We start from the raw sequence: 17,938 nt of genomic DNA on the forward strand, positions 1-17,938 counted from the left end.
TCTCCGGTTCTACCAGAAATGGCGTCAGGCCTAGTACGGTAGTCATCTGTCTGTTTCCATTTCCTTCCCACTGTCCCCCTCCCTTCCTTATCTATGTCTTAGCTCTTGCACTATCTGAAATGTCGTCAGGCCGAGTACGATAGTTAATTTCACATCCTTACTGTTCATGGCCTGTAAGAATGTGGTTGTATTTTCCCTTGTTACCTCCCTTGCCTTGAAGCGCTTTGAAACACATTGTGTATAGGCGCTATATAAATAAACTATCATATCATATCATATCATATCATATCATATCATATCATACAGAAAGCGGAGTCTTTACTTTTTGAAGGGTCTTCCCGTGAAAGGGCTGTTTGGCGCTTACATGGCAGAATGGATGGACCTCAGAATAGAATACTTTGTGCATCTACCTACATCCGAAGAGACACTGTCAAAGGCGTGCCTGTTCACTTTGACTGCCTGTCTGATCTTGAACAACTAGCGCAGGTCTGGGGTAAGTTGAAGACTCAACAAACACGTACCTTAACTTGGTAGTGATCTGAAGATATGGGCAGGCTGGGCGAAATCTATTGGGATCAAAGGACCTTGTGTCACCTTGCCAGTCTACAGTGGTTTGATGGATAGGGGTACAGTGGGGTGGGGCAGTGGGTAGGGTCGGTGTACAGTGGTGTGGGATATTGTGGGTAGCGAAGAGTGGGGTAGGTGTAGAGTGGTTTGGGGTATAGTCAGTGGTGGTAGAGTAGGGTGGGGATAAGGGTAGATTGGGTGAGAGGTGGGAATAGAGGGGGTGGGGTAGTGAGTTAAGGTCAGGTAGAATTGGGTAAGATTTTTGTTATTATACCGGTAGCCATTTACAGCAGCAATTAAGCCATTAACTCACAGCAGACTGCTTAGAAACAACACAGATACCAGGGGTTGAGATTTGGGTGGGTGGGGCAAGGAGTGGGTGGGAATGGCCAAAGAGGTAAGCATGGCCCAAGGCAGTCAATTAGACGATAAACAACCAACAATATTTAACAAATATATAACCCAAAAAAAAAAACAAGTCGTGTGTCCCTCTTCACATGTCATCTCCCTCCTACCTGTACTTCAATGCAACGGTTTCGGCTTATAGGTGGTGCTTAAAATGCAGAGTAGGCCATGTGCCTTCATCGCACCGGTGTTGTATACTAAACTGTTCCCCATGATAGACTGCTCGCCTGGTGTTCGGCAATCTTGGAGCCCCAACCCAACACCCTGACACAGCGATCGCCAAAAGGGAATAAAAATGTGCTGAAATGCTCCAGCCGGGCTTCTTAGTCCTGCTCTCTAAGAGGAAGGCTACAGCTCAATAAAACACCTTTTAAGAAGTAAACAAAAAATTGTATTCAATATATTATATGTTATTTTCTTAAAGTGAAAAACCCCTTTTTATGTCTCTCACTTATTGCATGTTTCGCGTTTCTGTGAAATGCACGTCGAGTACTCCTTGGCACGCCTATCACTCAGGCCTTACCTGTTTCATATCTGTATGGCACTTTTGGGGTTGATCTGGGTACAGATCATCCTCTCCGCGGATTTAACACTGAAGAGCACCGAGCACATAAAATGGTACAATACTAAAAAGTGAAAACAGTCTAAATCTGTTATTTGCGCATGAAAATGTGAGTGCTATCGTACAATAAATCAGATGCTTGGTCCGTAGAACTCGCCAGAAAATACGTGCAGAGAGTTGCAATCCGGGCAGTATCTGATGCCAAATGCGTTCTTTGTCAGATATTTGTATGTATTGTTTTCAATAAAGTATTTAAAAATGAGCCTTCTTTAACACATGTCACATGCCTGCTTATTGTGTGTTGGTAGCGTTTTCCTACCTCTCGCTGTAAAAATGAGAACAAAGTTTCTCGTGATGTCTCAGGCAGCCCGACCTGAGCCTCTGGTTCGTAACAAAAGTGCTGAATGCAGCTCACAGTGCAGCAGCGGGCCAGTGGCGCAATGGATAACACGTCTGCCTACGGAGCAGAAGATTCCAGGTTCGACTCCTGGCTGGCTCGTTCAAATGCTGCCTTTTTGTTCTGTATTTAAAAATGAGCCTTCTCACGCAAGGCACTCGAAGCTCATTGTGTGTTTGTAGTCAGTGTGGCAGCGTGTTTCTACCTCTACTCGGGAGGAAAAATGGGAACTACGACGCCTGCTCATTGTCAGTTCGTAGGCGTGTTTTCAACCACCTCTCCTTATAAAAATGAGAACTAAGTTGCTCATGATGGCTCAATCCGCATGATGAGCCTCTGGGTCGTAACAAAAGTGCTGATTCCAAGAGTCACTGCAGCAGAGGGCCAGTGGCGCAATGGATAACGCGTCCAGGCCCTTATAAGCGTTCCTTAGGAGACCCGCCCGGAAGGCAGGTCCCCCGAAACGCCCTCTTCCGCTACTGGACATGGGGGGAAGGCGGAAAGGGAGGGAGCCAGCCAGCAACCGGAAGGGGGTGGCCAGAAGGGGCAGCCCGCTATGTAGGCTGTCCCTCTAGCGCCCCCTGCGGGGGCCGGTCAGCCTCTTTTTGTTCTAGAAAGTATTTAAAAAGGAGCCTTGTCACGCATGGCACACAAGAGCACATTGTTTGTTCCTAGTTAGTGCGTTTTTTCTACCTCTCCGCTGGGAAAAATGAGAACTAAGTTTCTCATGATGTCTCTAACGCATGGCACACGCTCGCTCACCTGCTCATTCCTGCTCATTGTGGGCTTGTAGCGTTTTTTTCTACCTCTCCTTGTAAAAATGAGAAGTACCTTTCTCATGGTGTCTCAAGCAGCAAACTTCCGTTTCGTTACAAAAGTGCTGACTCCTGCTCACGCTGTAGCAGCGGTCCAGTGGCGCAATGGATAACACATTTGACTAATTCCAGGTTGACTCCTGGCTGGCTCGGTCATAGGCTGCCTTTTTGATTTATTCAAAGGCTGCAGACAGGCCTAGTAACAAGAGGAGGGCTTACTTCTTGGCATCTTTGATATCATCCAGTTGAACCTTTAGGTCCAGTAAGGCCGATTCAGTGAAGTGGCTTGGTTGGAAACCAGATTGGCGTAAGCCCAGGAGATTGTGTGATTCCAGTCAAGACAGGTTCTTCCCTGTTCGTCCAAAACCATCAAGGACCACATTGACACCCTTGCTCTGAATCTACTTCTGTAACCATTCCTTCACCTCTGGAATCTTCCCCTCCACTCTGAAGCACTCTCTTGTGCACCCTCTTCTCAAAAATCCCACAGCCGACCCCTCCGGCCCGGCTAACTATCGCAGGTTTCTATCACTCCTTTCCAGGGCAAACTCTTGGAAAAGGTGACCATCTCCCAGCTTAATCTTCACACCGACTCTGTTGGTTGTCTCCATGACCATCAGCCTGGCTTCAGAGCTGTCAGGAGCATGGAAACTGCTCTCCTGAACACCCGTGAAGACCTGCTCTCCAACCATGACTCTAACATCCCTTTTGTGTCCTCATCCTACCCAATCTCTCTACTGCCTTTGACATGGTCAACCATGCCATCCTGCTCAACTGTCTCTGTGATAAGCCGGGTATCACCGATCAGGCCCTGGATGACCTCTTTCCTCTCTGTTCGACCCTCCCAGGTCCAACTTGGGTCCTTCCTTTTCGCCATCTCATTCTCTACTTGTGGTGTTCCCCAGGGGCAGTGGTCGAAGTGAGCGGGAGCGGTCGGGAGCGGTGCTCCTCTACTTTTTTAAATTACGTTTTACAGCTCCTGTACTGTTATTTTAAAAAGAAACCGTTCCAGAATGCTTTCGTTTTAAAATAAAAGTGTAGGAAGACGTTGCAGCTTGCACTTTCAGTGCACTGCACGGAACGTTCCCTTAAACAGCAGGTGTTGGTGGTTGGGGGTTTGTATTGTGTGTGGGAGAGGGCGTGGCGGTGGGGTTTGTGGGGAGTGGGTGCAGGCCAGTAGGAACATAGTTCCACTACTTCTTTTCGTACACTTCGACCACTGCCCAGGGGTCTAACCTCTCTCCTTGGCTGTTCAACCAATACCTGGCACCCATTGCCCACCGCATTGCAGCTCTCTGCTTCAACTTTCAGTGCTATGCGGATGACACTCTGCTTGTTTTCAGGCTTCCCTCCCTCATCTCTGACCATCTGTCTGCCATCCAGGAGTGGTGTGCCGCCAATGATCTCTGCCTTAATCCCAGTTAGAGATTCTCCTCGTCGGCACACCTGCACCCTTCTTTCCCGCCACTCTCTGGCCGGCCTCCCTTGGCCCTCTTCCTGCTCCCACCTGTGAGGCTAAGAACCTCGGGGTCATCTTCGACTCCACACTCTCCTTTTCTTCTCACATCTCTGACATCTCTAAGAAGTCAAACTACCAACTGCACATTTGCAGAGGTATTATTCCTTTCCTCTCCTTCCCCCAGAGGATTACTGTATCTAGAGCTCTGGTTCTCTCTAGGCTAGACTACTGCAACAGCCTCTTTCTAAATCTGCCTGCTTCTACTCTCCGTCCTCTGCAACTCGTCCAGAACAGGACTGCAAGAAGTTTCCTTGGTCTGAAGCCCAGGGATCGCATCTCTACAGCCCTGAAATCTTTTCATTGCTCCCAGGTTCTGCAAGGGTTAAAGTCAAGACCCTCTGCATTGTCCACAAGGCTTACTGGGGCCTGGGTCCAAAATACCTTCAACTCTCTCTCCGTAAATACCTTCCCACTCGAGCTCTTCGCTCCTCCACCTCCAACTCCCTCAGGGCCAGTCGCTTCTCCAAGCAACGAGTTGGGGGTAGATCTCTTTCCTCAGCTGGGGCTTCCCTCTGGAACAGCCTGCCTGCCACACTGAAACTTGAGGAGAACCATCTCTGGTTCCGGAAGCACCTCAAGACCTTCCTCTTTGCTTCTGCCTTTGCTCTTCCGCTCCCCTGCTGATCTGTCTTCTTCGGCTCCATGCACCTGGCTACCCTCTGATTTTGGGCCCAGGTCCCTGCCCACCCAGCCATACACCTGCACTGCCTCCTGGCAACCCTTGCACGCAATCCTTGCACTTGGGTCTGTATCTGTAACCCTACAGTGCCCTTACCTGCACTTATCAGACACCCCTTGTCTGCGCTTTAAACCTCGCACTTGCCACCCTGCTGGCTGCGCTACCAGTTGTTGTTGTTTTTATCCCTTCCTCAGCACGTTCCACCTCGCCCCTCTCCCTTGCACTTTCCTCCCTCTCCCCTGCACTTGAGCATTCTCAATGTCACTGGGCCTAGGAAGATCGCTGTTTTGTCCTCCCTTCTTCCCCTCCCTTGCCTCGTCACGCTCTGAAACACGCGTGTATGAGTACGATTCAAATACAATATCATGTCATATCATAGCAGGAATCTATAGATCTGAAGATACGCAACTCCTTCAATCATTCATTGCAAACAGTAACAAACAAGGATGATTCCTCAGTGGTGTGATGGAGGCCCTTAACAGGTCTGAGGGATGTTCCCAACATCTGGAACACGATTTATCCTCCCATTACACCACTAATGAAACTTCTTTGCCTTCTCCATTGTTCAGGACGTTTTGGCATGTGCCAATTTGCACTGGACGCAGATCCCCTGCCGCTGAGGCCTCTTGGCCATGACCTTTTAGCACTGCTATGATTTGGCAAGTGAAGAATCACAACATGGGGCCACCACTAGATGCAATGTGATGTACGCTATCTGCCACGATGGGCTACGTGCTACATGCCAACACTCTTTCTCAACTCTCATTCTGGACTTCCTTTGCATCTTGTACTCATGGTGGCCCTGAATCATGCTGTTCCCATCTTCATCTTGTATCCTGGCTTGCAACATTATGTGTTACTACTGACTTCTGCAATTGTATTCGCTCTCCACTCTTGCTTCTCCACTCTTTTGACTGCTAACTCTCTGTTCTCTCCTCCTTTCCCTTCTCCCTTTTCCTATCTCCTCCCCCTACTTACTTATATGCACTTACTCTATCAGAATTGTCCCTGGACCTAGTATGATAGCAACCTCGTCTGTCTCCTCCTACCTCCCCTTACTGGTTTTTTCCTCCCCAACCCCCTCCAGCACTATCTGAAATGTCATCAGGCCTAATATGATAGTTGCTTGTTTTGTTCCTCCCCTACCTTTCTGCACCCCTCTCCCTCACCTCTTGTTTTTTTCCGGCTCTACCAGAAATGTCGTCAGGCCTAGTACGGTAGTTGCCTGTCTGTTTCCATTTCCTTCCCACTCTCCCCTCCCTTCCTTATCTATGTCTTAGGTCAGGCACTATCTTAAATGTCGTCAGGCCGAGTACGATAGTTAATTTCACATCCTTACTGTTCATGGCCTGTAAGAATGTCATTGTTTTTTCCCTTGTTCACTCCCTTGCCTTGAAGCGCTTTGAAACACATTGTGTATAGGCGCTATATAAATAAACTATCATATCATATCATATCATAAGCGCGTTATAAATAACCAATTATAATTATTACTTAAAGAGAGGATAACCAAAATAAAGATCTCTTTAAAGAAGGGGTGGTTACATTGCCTACCCCTTGCAATATATGCACTGCGAAATCAGCTTGTCTCAGACCACCACCTAACTCCTCATGAGTTGGTGTCTAGATGCTGAATGAGAACCCCTCTCGCTTCTCCAACTAGTTTAGAAACTGATGCCCATAGTGTAGCCAAGACACTAGGTGATGAGATGCATGATTATTTGGCAACTATGACCTCTAGTGTCTCTTATTTCTCATCAGGAACCGGACGGAGGGGTCAAAGAGGATTAAAGAAGACAGCCAACCAATTAATCCTGACAATCTATTGAAGCAACCTAGTTTATATGCAGGGGGCGAGGTACTGGTATGCAAATTTGTTTGCACTTGGAATAAACCCTGATTTGAGGGACCTTATGAGGTGGAAGAAGTTACTCCCACAGCTGTCAAATTACTAGTAAGAAGAGCCTTGCTGTACCTGCATGACATCAAACCACACAAAGGAGAGACCTTAACCCCTCCTGCAGCTGCTGACAGTGAAGCAAGAGAAGATGTTCTGCGCATGCAGACAAGATTGGCAACCAAGAGCAAAGAAAAAGAGTCTATGGAATAACAAACGACCTTTGAATTAAAAAGTGACATTTCTTAAATCTGAAAAGGAATGATTGGTCTTGCAGATTTCATGGATAAATTGTACATAGGAACAAGGAACAATGTGTTGATGTACCGTAAAGGAGTACACTGCTTCTCCTATGCTACCAATTACAATAAAAGTACATACATTAGTGTATGCTGTTTTTATCTATATATTGCAATCTTACCCAGCTTTGATAAGGCGACATGTGGACATTGTGACATTTCTTTGAAATCTTAAAAACAATAATATTGTTTTCAGAATCATTGTGGCAATTATTTTACAGTTTTTGGTATAAAAGTGTGATTTATAAAAAAAGATAACCAAATTACATATTGAAGTAAAAGAAAATGGTAAGGTTTCAAAATATAAGAGATGAACTGCCATCAAGAAAGTCGATGATTTTTTCTGGAATGGTAATTGTGATTTCATTCTTCTTGTCATTTTCATTCTTATGATTTGTCTTCCTAATTATCATGGCATTTAGACACATAATGATTAAAAATGCAGATACAGTGATTGACAATGAAACAATTCGTATAATCCCTACCAAGAGCACAAGTAATAACTTTCCTGATTTCATTAAACAAATTGTTCGACGTAAAAGGGATGCTGGTGAAGCTAATGAAGATATAAATGCATATCTTGGTAATGCGGCCCATTTAAAGAATAACATGTGGTCTCAGTACATGAAGGAAGAGAGAGAACATCAGACGAAAGCTGCCACGTATGTTCTCTCATCCCTATGCCATGAACACAGCCAGAACATTAATTGCAAAAGAAATACCTGCACACAATGGAAGTGCCTCAGCCATCTAGCAGCATGCACACCCAAAGGACAATTAGAAGGAAGGTGGTCAACCCTACGATGACGATCAAGGAGAACATTCCGATATCAAGATGCTTATGTGAAAGCACAAAAGATAGAAAAAGAGATAGCTGGGGTGAGCAAAATGCTTGTATATTCATCCCTGTCTGGAGAACAAGAAAAGGTTGCTGAAATTGAAAGGATGGAATGTTCAGACGTACTAGAAAAATCAGGAATACCAGGATGCTAGGAGAGACCTCGGCTTTTGGTGTATGGACAAGTTGCTACTAAAGAAGGATGGGAAGAATGAATGTTATCTTGCACCGCACACTTATTGAAGGAGGCACCAGTAAGCATAGTGCAAATAGTAAATGACATGTGCTGCCTAAAGTCACGGGCCAAATATTCTAAACTGCTAACGTGGGTTGACAATGAAGCAGGACCAGTGTCCATAATACTAGTAAGAAATATGACAACATGCTTCAGGAACAAAGGCTGGTTCTAGTTGGAGAGAATAAAGAATGCAAGCAGATACTCGAAGTACCAGGAATGAATGGAGGAACTTCCATGCTGATGGATCGATATCGGGCCTGTGGATGCAGAGTTTATATGCAGTTGCCCAAAAATTGGGGAGGAATATGTTCTATCTTGGTCATACATTTTCCTGCATTAGTGATTCCCCAAAGTCACCTTCATATCGACGAGTTTTTGAAAATAAATGAATACCAGAGAAAGAAGAGGTCACTTAAGCTCGATCAGCTGAAGAGGGAGAACTATTTCTCATCAAAGTCAATAGCAGCCTATGATGATATTCCAGCAAAGCATAGATTATTCAGCAACACAGCAATGATATGTACATCTATATGTATGCCAGGACTCCAGACTGCAGTGAATGCCAAGTGGTCACAGATCATGGCAACTGCTACAAACGAGCAATGTGACAGTAAAAGGATTTAATGCAATCAAAGAAGAACTAAGGGCCATCAGGCTTATGGCCCTCCAGAACTGATATCTCCTGAACTTAATTACAGCAATGGGAAGAGGCATGTGCGCCAAGATTGGGCCTTCATGCTGTACATTTCACCTAACCATGATGGAGAAAATGGATTATTGACAGAAGCAATAGCTATGCTGACCATTCTGCATACGAAGATGGAAGATGAAGCTGATGAGATGGAAGACGATGATTGTTTTTTGTCTCTGTTTACATGGATTCCAACTTGGCTGGTAAATGCCTTCAAATTATTTGGAGCAATACTAGTACTGGTATTGCTAGGATTCTGTAATATAAGGAACATTTTAGGACAATGCAAGAAGACTGCTAATAAGCTGTTGGAATGAAGATCATGATCTATGTTAATGGTGATAAAACACCACAGACAGAAGACACCACCCATGAGAATAAAAATAAGAGTTTGCTGGCACCCAGGGATGAGGTTTTATTACCCAAAGGATTATAAGAACTATATTGGATGTTGGGTATTCTGTTAACCGACTGGAGAATGCTGTCACATGACCTGGATTGAGGATGAACATATAAAGAATGCAGGTCACCTGAGGGGGTGACAAAGGTATGGATTCCAAAGAAACAAAAGTATAAAGAGTAAATGAAGAAGCTTGAAGAGGAGCACATGATTGAGGACACAACTAGAGGGGGGAATGTACAGTATCAGGTGAACATGTCATCCCTAGCTCCAACCCCTTCACCCCCATCATATTGGAACCACAGTAGTAGAGCCCTCGAGTGTACGAGAGACAATATACACTCAGGCAACTGTATCGAATGTGCCCCCATGATGAAAGTGTGGAAGGATGTCTGCGCACATCATCGGACATCAATGACCTATATGAAGGCAGAGTGACGTAATGAGGGGAAGACATGAAGACGCACTGAAATGATATGGAAATACTTAAAAATGTAACTGAAGTAATAAGAGCAACATGTAATCGACTTAGAAATCATATGCAATAAAGAAATAAGTGAGGAGAGATTAAATGAATGTATACACGCAGAAAAGCAAGGTAGTTGAGACATGTAGAGGTTTACTGCAGAAGAAAATATAACGTAGGCTAAGGTGGCCATTATAAAAAGATGGACACCATACTTGTGTTGAAACCAATCAAGCTACCTTAGAGACAGTCCAGTGTTGCAGAGACAGAAGGCGCTGGAAAAACAGTTTTGTGTAAGGAACACAGAGGAGCCTATTGGCCTGAGATCAAGGATGCCACATCAAGGAATAATTGCAAGGCACAAGGGGAGTCAAAAGGATAAGCTATGTACGTAAGACATATTTCTCTTAGATTAAGCAAAGAAGAACACCTCTGCAAGCGCCAAGTATTACACAATCAAAGATGCGAAAAGCCTATGTAAGATGGAGTGAGCAAGTCTCCAGCGGCCAGGAGGAGTAATGACAACCAGCTTAATTAAATTAAATAGCAGTAAATAGAAGGATGAAATGGACAAAATCGTGGTTTCCTCACATGTGATTCAGAAGTAAAAAGCAAGGGCTATTCATTAAGCTCCAGATGAAGATAATGGTGTACCTACACTCCCTTGAACGTCCCAGAACAGAGAACAGGCTGCAAGGTCAACTATAAAGAAGAAGCCTTGGTTTAGGGCCTGACCCATGGGAGATGATGGACTCATTGGGCAAGTCGGTAATAGTCTGACGTTGCTCTCTGCAACTGAGTTTTGTTTTGCTTAAATGCTGCTAACAAACTGAAAGTCCAAGGTTGAGAGGGAGAGACAACGAATCAGAGGGTATATGTAGCAGCATGCTATACATTGTTGCAAAGGTCAACCTGCTGCTGTTATTCTGGTATAATTTGTATTATACCTATTTAGAGGTGGTACAAGGCGTCCCCACTAGATAAGAGGCATTCAGTGATATTACTAATACAGGTACGATATATAGGTACCTATGTTCCCTTAACCAATCCCTCCCTTCAATAGGTGTTATGCTTTTCCATGTAGGATGACATACAATGAGGTATAAAACCTTTGTGTAATCAAAAGTGAACTGTGAGTGTGTGGACTACAGTTTGTTGTTCGCCAGATTTCCCTACTTTATTAAAGCTGAAAATAAAGTAGTACTTTGCCATATTCTTTGAGTCTGTCCAGTTATTTGGGTCTGAGATCATTATTGGTAATTCCATCCAGCACATGAGACTCTTCAAGGTGCTAGAGCACATTTCTGTTCCTGGCAATTCGTCCAGGGTCCAAGGTTTAGTCCACGTCTACATCCCTTGATTTCCCCCAGAGCTCGAGTCACCCATGAGACTTTGTCGCTTTTACCACTTGCAGACTTTCATGCTCAGGAAGCTCTACAGGTTATTTCAGACCCAAGCCTTCGGTTGCCAGTTAAAAGATTGTTTGGGGAATCATGTCTGTCCTAGAAGGGTAGGTGTCCTGGTGCCTCCCCCACCCTCTGACAGTGGCTGTACCAGGTTGTCCTTACCTTTCAGGAGCAGGCCCTCAGAACTCTCTGGAAGGCAAAATACACCTCTCACATGAGTTGCTCAGTTATATGTGTCTTGGTGTCTGCATGACACTCCCCAGTTCTGGGCCACCACAGCCAGCTTCCAGACTGTGCGGGGCTGCCTGCCATGAATCTCTGTGAAGTGGTTGTTGCAGACTGGTGATGGGGGCATTAGGTCATCACTCATACTTTCTTAGTTAAGGAGAACAGGGGGAAATAATGTGTGCTTTGAACTAAACAACTTGTCTTGACTTGCCTTTCTTCCACAAACCCATAAGGAGCGAAACAAATCCAAACACGTAGACTCAGTAACTGCAGAAGGTGGTTGCATCCGCTTCACTGCCCACTTCATAAATCAGGGAGACAGCACATGGTCCCAGATACTGGCGGGCGGTGGGCATGGGTTTGACCTACAGGACTTCGCAAGAGAATAGTTTGATAATTAATATCATGTATTAGTGGGAAAAAAGGTTTTATGTGATTTTAGCGAAAATAATTCATCAATGGAGAATTCATCGATTTTTATTCTTTTTTTTGGCAGACCCCACGCAGTCCCTCCCCCTTTGGTGAAAGAGGGGCCATGGGTCAACGTGACTCCTTCTTACCACATGGAATTTAATGTTTTTCTTGACTTGGTCTGACCAAGTGGCTGGTTGGTGCTCTCATTCAAGTCTTTGCCTAAAATAGGGGTGTCAAACTCAATTGAGAAGTTGGTCAGTTTGGATTCACATTCACCTCTTGTGGGCCGCACCATCGAGCCTATGACATTGAACAGGATCATTTTTAAGGAAGTGCAGTGTAAAAGCATTGCCCTAAATTAGTGCAAGCAAATCTGAAACCACGTAGGAGGGTTGGTGGAGTTCCCTGCACGAGATTGTTTTTAAGTAATAGGCATATATAGTGCATTTTTCAGGAGAAATTGGACAAAAGGCATAGGATTTAAAATCCATTCTGTAGGGACATCATACAAACATTTCAATACTTTATGTAGATGCTTCATCTCCAACATTAAACCGGATCTTTGCAAGGCAGCAAATCATGGATGCACCCCTCAGAAATTAAGCAGCCCATAGAAGAAAATGACGCACAGTACACAAATATGTATTTCAAATGAATTGTGTCCTCCCACGTATTCTTCATCTTATGATGATATCTCGCCAGCTTTTCTGCTTCGGAATTTATTTTGGCAGAGGGAGCTGTATGCAGTGTCGTCGAGTTGATGTCCTTCGAGAGCCTCCGTTCGACAGTCGACATCATCATCAGCATAAATAGCGCATGCAGCGCCCGTTGGCTTCCGTTCTGTTTTTCCGAGCTAACGCTTCAAGTGAATTATGGCGCGCATCAGTGAAAGATCTTAGTTGAGAAAATGTCTTCTTCTTCGACTTCTTTGACTACTTTGACAGACAAGTCGTGTTTCAAAAAATGCCAGGACTGAGGGTCGAAAATGTTGATTACCGGTCCTCACCACGTCTGCCTGTGGTGTCTGGGTTCCAAGCACCGTAGCGCTGACTGCAGAGTCGGTCAGGCAATGATTAAGAAGTCTCTGAGGGAGTGAAGAGGTAAACTGGCGGTGGGGAGGTTAGCTTCAAAGTCACCTTTAAAGAAAAAAAAAAGACTGATGACTCGAGGGATTCTTGCCGGTGCAAAAGGTCAAAAAGGTCCTAATCAAGGAGTCGGTCGCGTCACTCTTCATCTTCTTCCTCTAAGAAGGTCAAAAAGAGACACCATAGGTCACCTTCGACCTCCAGAGATTCTAAAGACTGGGGGGGGGTGCCTGTACTCCTGCTCTCTATATGGCAGAGGAGAGGCACAGAGGAACCCAGCCAAGATTCTCTATAGTGTAGCGCTGGTCGAGCAATCAAGGCGTAGCTTCTCAGGAGGTGATGCAGGCTGGTTCCTAAGTACAGTGTAGTCTCCAAGCACCCACAAAGGAATGTCAACCCACTGTATTAGTTAAAACACAGTCTTTATATAATTAAGTTCAAGGTTATGTTCACAATCACAATAACTCACTTTGTGCTCAGTTAATCTACAATGGCAAATATTTACAGTTCTAAGTGGTACCACAATTATTATTAGATTTCATTAAAGTGCATCAACTGTACTCTGGTTAAATGTCACACAAATCGCTTAATAAAGGTAACCAACAATAGACATAGGAGGAAAGCAGTTGGTTAGAACAATTGGCAGAATACTGGCCCCTACCAACTAGATACAATTCTGTGTGGAGATCCCCCCCACCTGGGCAACCTGTAAAGTAAAGATATATCACAAGCCCAGTCCATATACTATTCTATAAGTCTTATTTCCTTCCATAATGTTTCTACCACCCCAAAGTACCTGGAATAGCAGAGTTCCTCGAGGAGGCGTCAAGGGATCCTTCTTGAGTGACTCCCTTTAAAGCAGGAGCCACAGATGGGCCTCGAAGAAAGTGAACTCAGCATTGAGAATCCTCGATGGAAGTTTGGCAGCGTCGAGGCAGCAGCTTCGATCCTGACGGTGCTCGTCGACCATGAGTCGAAGACGTCCTGCAAGGATGATCCTTGCGGGGCACCTCTATGTCGATAGTTCAGGACCGCAAAGAGTTTGTGAAGAACTGTGGCCCAGCAAGGGCATCGAGCCGTCCGACATCTCTATGGTCTTTGGGTGGCAGGGAAACCCACCGGCGGATGCTCCTTGGCGTGTCAATGGCTTGGCCTTCTCCGGCGGGATAAGGTGGGCGGCAGTGCAGACAAGCGCATCCGTGAATCAAACGTCTTAGGCAAAGAAGCATGCGGCTCCGGTCGTCGATGGCATGGCATCAAGCGGTCCCCGCTTCTGGGCAACACGGCTTCGACGGGCCTCCAGCGGTTACAGCAAACTTGCGAATCCTGGTCGACGACGGTGGATGGAATGTCCGGTGCTTATCTTCGTTCTCCTCGGCGGTCCCCGTCTCCGGTCGACATTGTTTCAAGGGTCTGACTTCCAGGGAGCTTCGGCGAAGGTTAGCGGTGCTCGATGGTCCCTCAGAGCACGGGAAGAAGGTGCCTAACGAGGTCCTCTCTCGGATCAGTCCTGATAAACTCGACAGCATTCGTATCGGGTCGAAGAAAATGCAGCAGCAAATCTTCTTCCAAATGGGCTTCAAGGATAAGCTTCAAGTATCAACTTCAGCTTCTGAACGGCGTCAGTTACGATTCTTAGTTTCAACTTCAGCTTCTGAATGATTTCTAGCAGTGAGAGGCCCCCATATATACTAGTTGATGTCTCATTCATTCTGCTGGGTCACACTCAGGCAACCAATCACTCAGAAGGGCATTCAGCAGTCAGTCAGCCAATCAAGCATACAGTGCATTCAGGCCATTCTCCTCCCCCTCAGACACTCACAACAAGGAATGTGGATTGGGACAAGTACCCAGCCATTCAACACTACACACTGCATTCATACCAGTTTCAGACAGGGCTGTCTCGGTCATTGTGTCAAACACCAGAAACCAGACATCCACAACAAGAAGTGCATATTGGTCACACACTCTATTTACCCAGGTCCCACCCACAGGGTGTACACACAACATACAGTCACTGGGAAGGCTCCAGCCAGTCTGGCCTGGACGTCACAACAACACCATATATGGAAATTCCACCCAACAGCCAGTCAGGGGGAAGGGACAGAGTCAGGGCTTCCCAGGACTTTGGGAAAACAAGGTAGCAGGCAATAGAAAGCAAGAGGCCACAGGGGCCATCTTGTTTCCTATCAGGAATCAACTGATTCCAATGGCAGGGCCTGGGTATCCCAAAATGGAGGATACTCAGAGCACCTGTCAAATTCAGCATGGAGCTGCCACCAGCCCATACCCTGTGGGCCATACACAGGTGCCCAAAAACATACACTAGGGCACAGGGTTGTACTCCAGCCATGGGCGCTATAAGGGTATCCCAGGGGTCTGTACACCAAACCAAAACAGGAAGAGCTGCACTGCCAGGAGTCCCACATGGACATCTGGGCAGAAACCAATACAGAACATAAATGAAAAAGGACTACAGGACAAGGACAAGGAGGCCCTGTCCCTCCAATGCATTTGCAGCATCACAGTGATTCCTCCACGGAGGTAATCAGGTGTCCTACGAAATCTGATTCCCCTGCAGAGTGGGACGCATTTCGTAGTGAGAAGATGAGAATCTTCAAGAATGCGGCCTCGACCCTCTTGAATGAAAAGCAAAAGAGCCATACCCTAGTCGTTCCGCACAAGCTTAAAGCCGGCGTCACATCGAGAACATTCTTGATCCAATGAAAAATCATCGACAGCTTTGACGAGTTGAGAACCAAGCCCAACTGTGTTCCGTCGAAGAAGCACAAGGCATCGAGAACTTTGATGTCTTCGCCGACACCATCAGCGCCGGAGCCGTTGACACTGAAATTGAGGTCAACACCGGTTAAAACAGCACCAGTTTCGAAGCCGTCTTCGACGCATTCGAGTACTACTTAGACATTGTGCAGCCGCTAACAGTGCAAGAAAAGGTTTACAACCCTTTGCCCAAGAAAGACTATTTTAAGTTGCTTTCAGCCATTTATGAGGCAGACCAACCCTCTGATGATGATGCACCACCGTTTGGTCTACAGTTTGTCAACCCCAATGTGACAGAGGAACTTATTTCTGACGAATCCAGACTAAGAAATTTGAATGATAATCTCCATTGAGCTAGTGACTTGGATACCTCACCAGAATTAGAGTTTGGCGAGCCTGACCTCCTCTGAGTAAGCTGGTTCATCGGACAGAAAACTGATAGGCCTACTCCATCATTCGAACAAGATGACATGACTGACATTTTGGGCCAGGCTCCTCAGAAAGACCCAATTTTACCTTTCCACGTGGCTCCACAGAAAAAAGTCTCTGCTAATTGGGATACCCCGGAAACTGCGGCTGCAGTAAATAAAAACTTTACAAGGAAGTATAGAGTTTCCAGCAGTGACCAAGCATCCTACAACTGAATGCTTGGTGGTTCAGGTGGCTAGTCTACCAGACAGTTGGCTTACCCATCTATTCCGCCTGACAGGGATGACAAAAGAGTGGATGCCTGGGCGTAAAAAGTTTTCACTGCCGGAAGGATGGCTTTGAAATCCACTAATGTGACTTGTACATTATCTAGATTTACGTGTACCCTGTGGGACTGTGTTACCATGGCAGCTGATCACAACCCGGAAGGTGAAGAAAAAGACGGCTTCCTGGCGATCATTGAGGATGGTAAGGAGGCAATGAGTGCATGTCTCCAGTCAGCTTTGGATACTGCAGACAGCCTCAGCAGATCCATGGCTGCTAGCATGGTATTACGCAGATTTGCGTGGTTGAGGAAGTCAGGGTTTGCACCAGATGTGCAAGCAAGACTTCTCAACATGCCCTTTGATAGCTCGAGGTTGTTTAGCAGCAAGGCGGATGAGAGTTTGGGGAAGCAGCAGACCTCAAAAGCGGTGGCTAAATCCCTTAGCACAGCCATTAGACAACCTCACCAATCCTATTCATGCTCAACTTCTTGGAGGGGTAAGTCCTTTCGTTTCTACTCCTCAATTGGGAGAAAAAGAGTACAAGCCAGTCAAAGGGGCAGAGAGGATTCCCTCGTGGTGGATGAGGGAGAGGTGCTAAGTCAGCCCAAGCAGCAGCAACTTTACCCTCAGACGCTGCTTCAGCCACCTCTAAACCACTCTGAGGTCTTGACCCACAAGACCCCTGTGGGAGGCAGAGCTCCCGATTGGAACCATTAAGGGTTACCTAGTAGCGTTTTCCATTTTCAAGTTCTCCTCAGAGGAGGATTCATATTTTAAGATCCCTTTGATTGCCCAATTCTTGAAGGGCCTTACTAATGCATACCCACCAGTTCAATGTACCTGTTTTGGACCTCAATCTTGTGTTAAAGTTTTTAACATGCATTCCCTTTGAGCCCCTACAATCATGTCCTTTAAGACTATTGACTTTAAAAACCATTTTACTTATTGCAATAACATTAGCCCACAGGGTAAGCGAGTTGAAGGCTCTTTCTTGCAAACCTCCTCATATGATATTCTATAAAGACAAAGTCACTCTCAGGGTAAAATGACCTTACCAACATTCTACAATCAATGATATTTGTTCAGCGGCCACTTGGTCATCTATCCATCCATTTGTAAAACATTGCTGTCTGGATGCTTCCTCCAGTCAGGGGGGACCTTTTGCAAAAGCTGTCCGCCATTCGGTCCCTGATTAGATCTAAATTTAATTGGTACTCCCACCTCCAAATTATTACTGCTTTGGGAGTCTATCATAAGATGAGGAATACACTGGAGGACACAATCCATTTGAAGAAAAAGTTACTTACCCCTGGTAATGTTCATTCGATTGGATGCTCCTCCCACGTATTCCTCATTGTTCCTCCCAGCCTACCCCACCGTACAATTTACGTGTTATTACACTCTACGCTTTCTGTGAGCCTACGGTCTTGAGTACACCTGGTAATTCCTCTTCAGAGGGGAAAAGCAAAACACAACTGAAGCCAACTGGCGCTGCATGCGCTATTTATGCTGATCGTCGACTGTCGAACGGTGCCCCTCTGTCGAAAATAAATTCT

General features: G+C 45.7%; 1 non-coding gene across 1 annotated transcript; it reads left to right on the forward strand.

The window, feature by feature from the left end:
* The first annotated feature begins 1,960 nt into the window (after positions 1–1,960).
* Positions 1,961–2,033, forward strand: TRNAR-ACG (transfer RNA arginine (anticodon ACG)). Its single transcript has one exon. It is a non-coding gene; the product is annotated as a tRNA-Arg (tRNA).
* Positions 2,034–17,938: the final 15,905 nt, after the last annotated feature.

This window comes from Ambystoma mexicanum, chromosome 13 (assembly GCF_040938575.1).
Source record: "Ambystoma mexicanum isolate Mex_15411 chromosome 13, UKY_AmexF1_1, whole genome shotgun sequence".
Classification (NCBI taxonomy): domain Eukaryota; kingdom Metazoa; phylum Chordata; class Amphibia; order Caudata; family Ambystomatidae; genus Ambystoma; species Ambystoma mexicanum.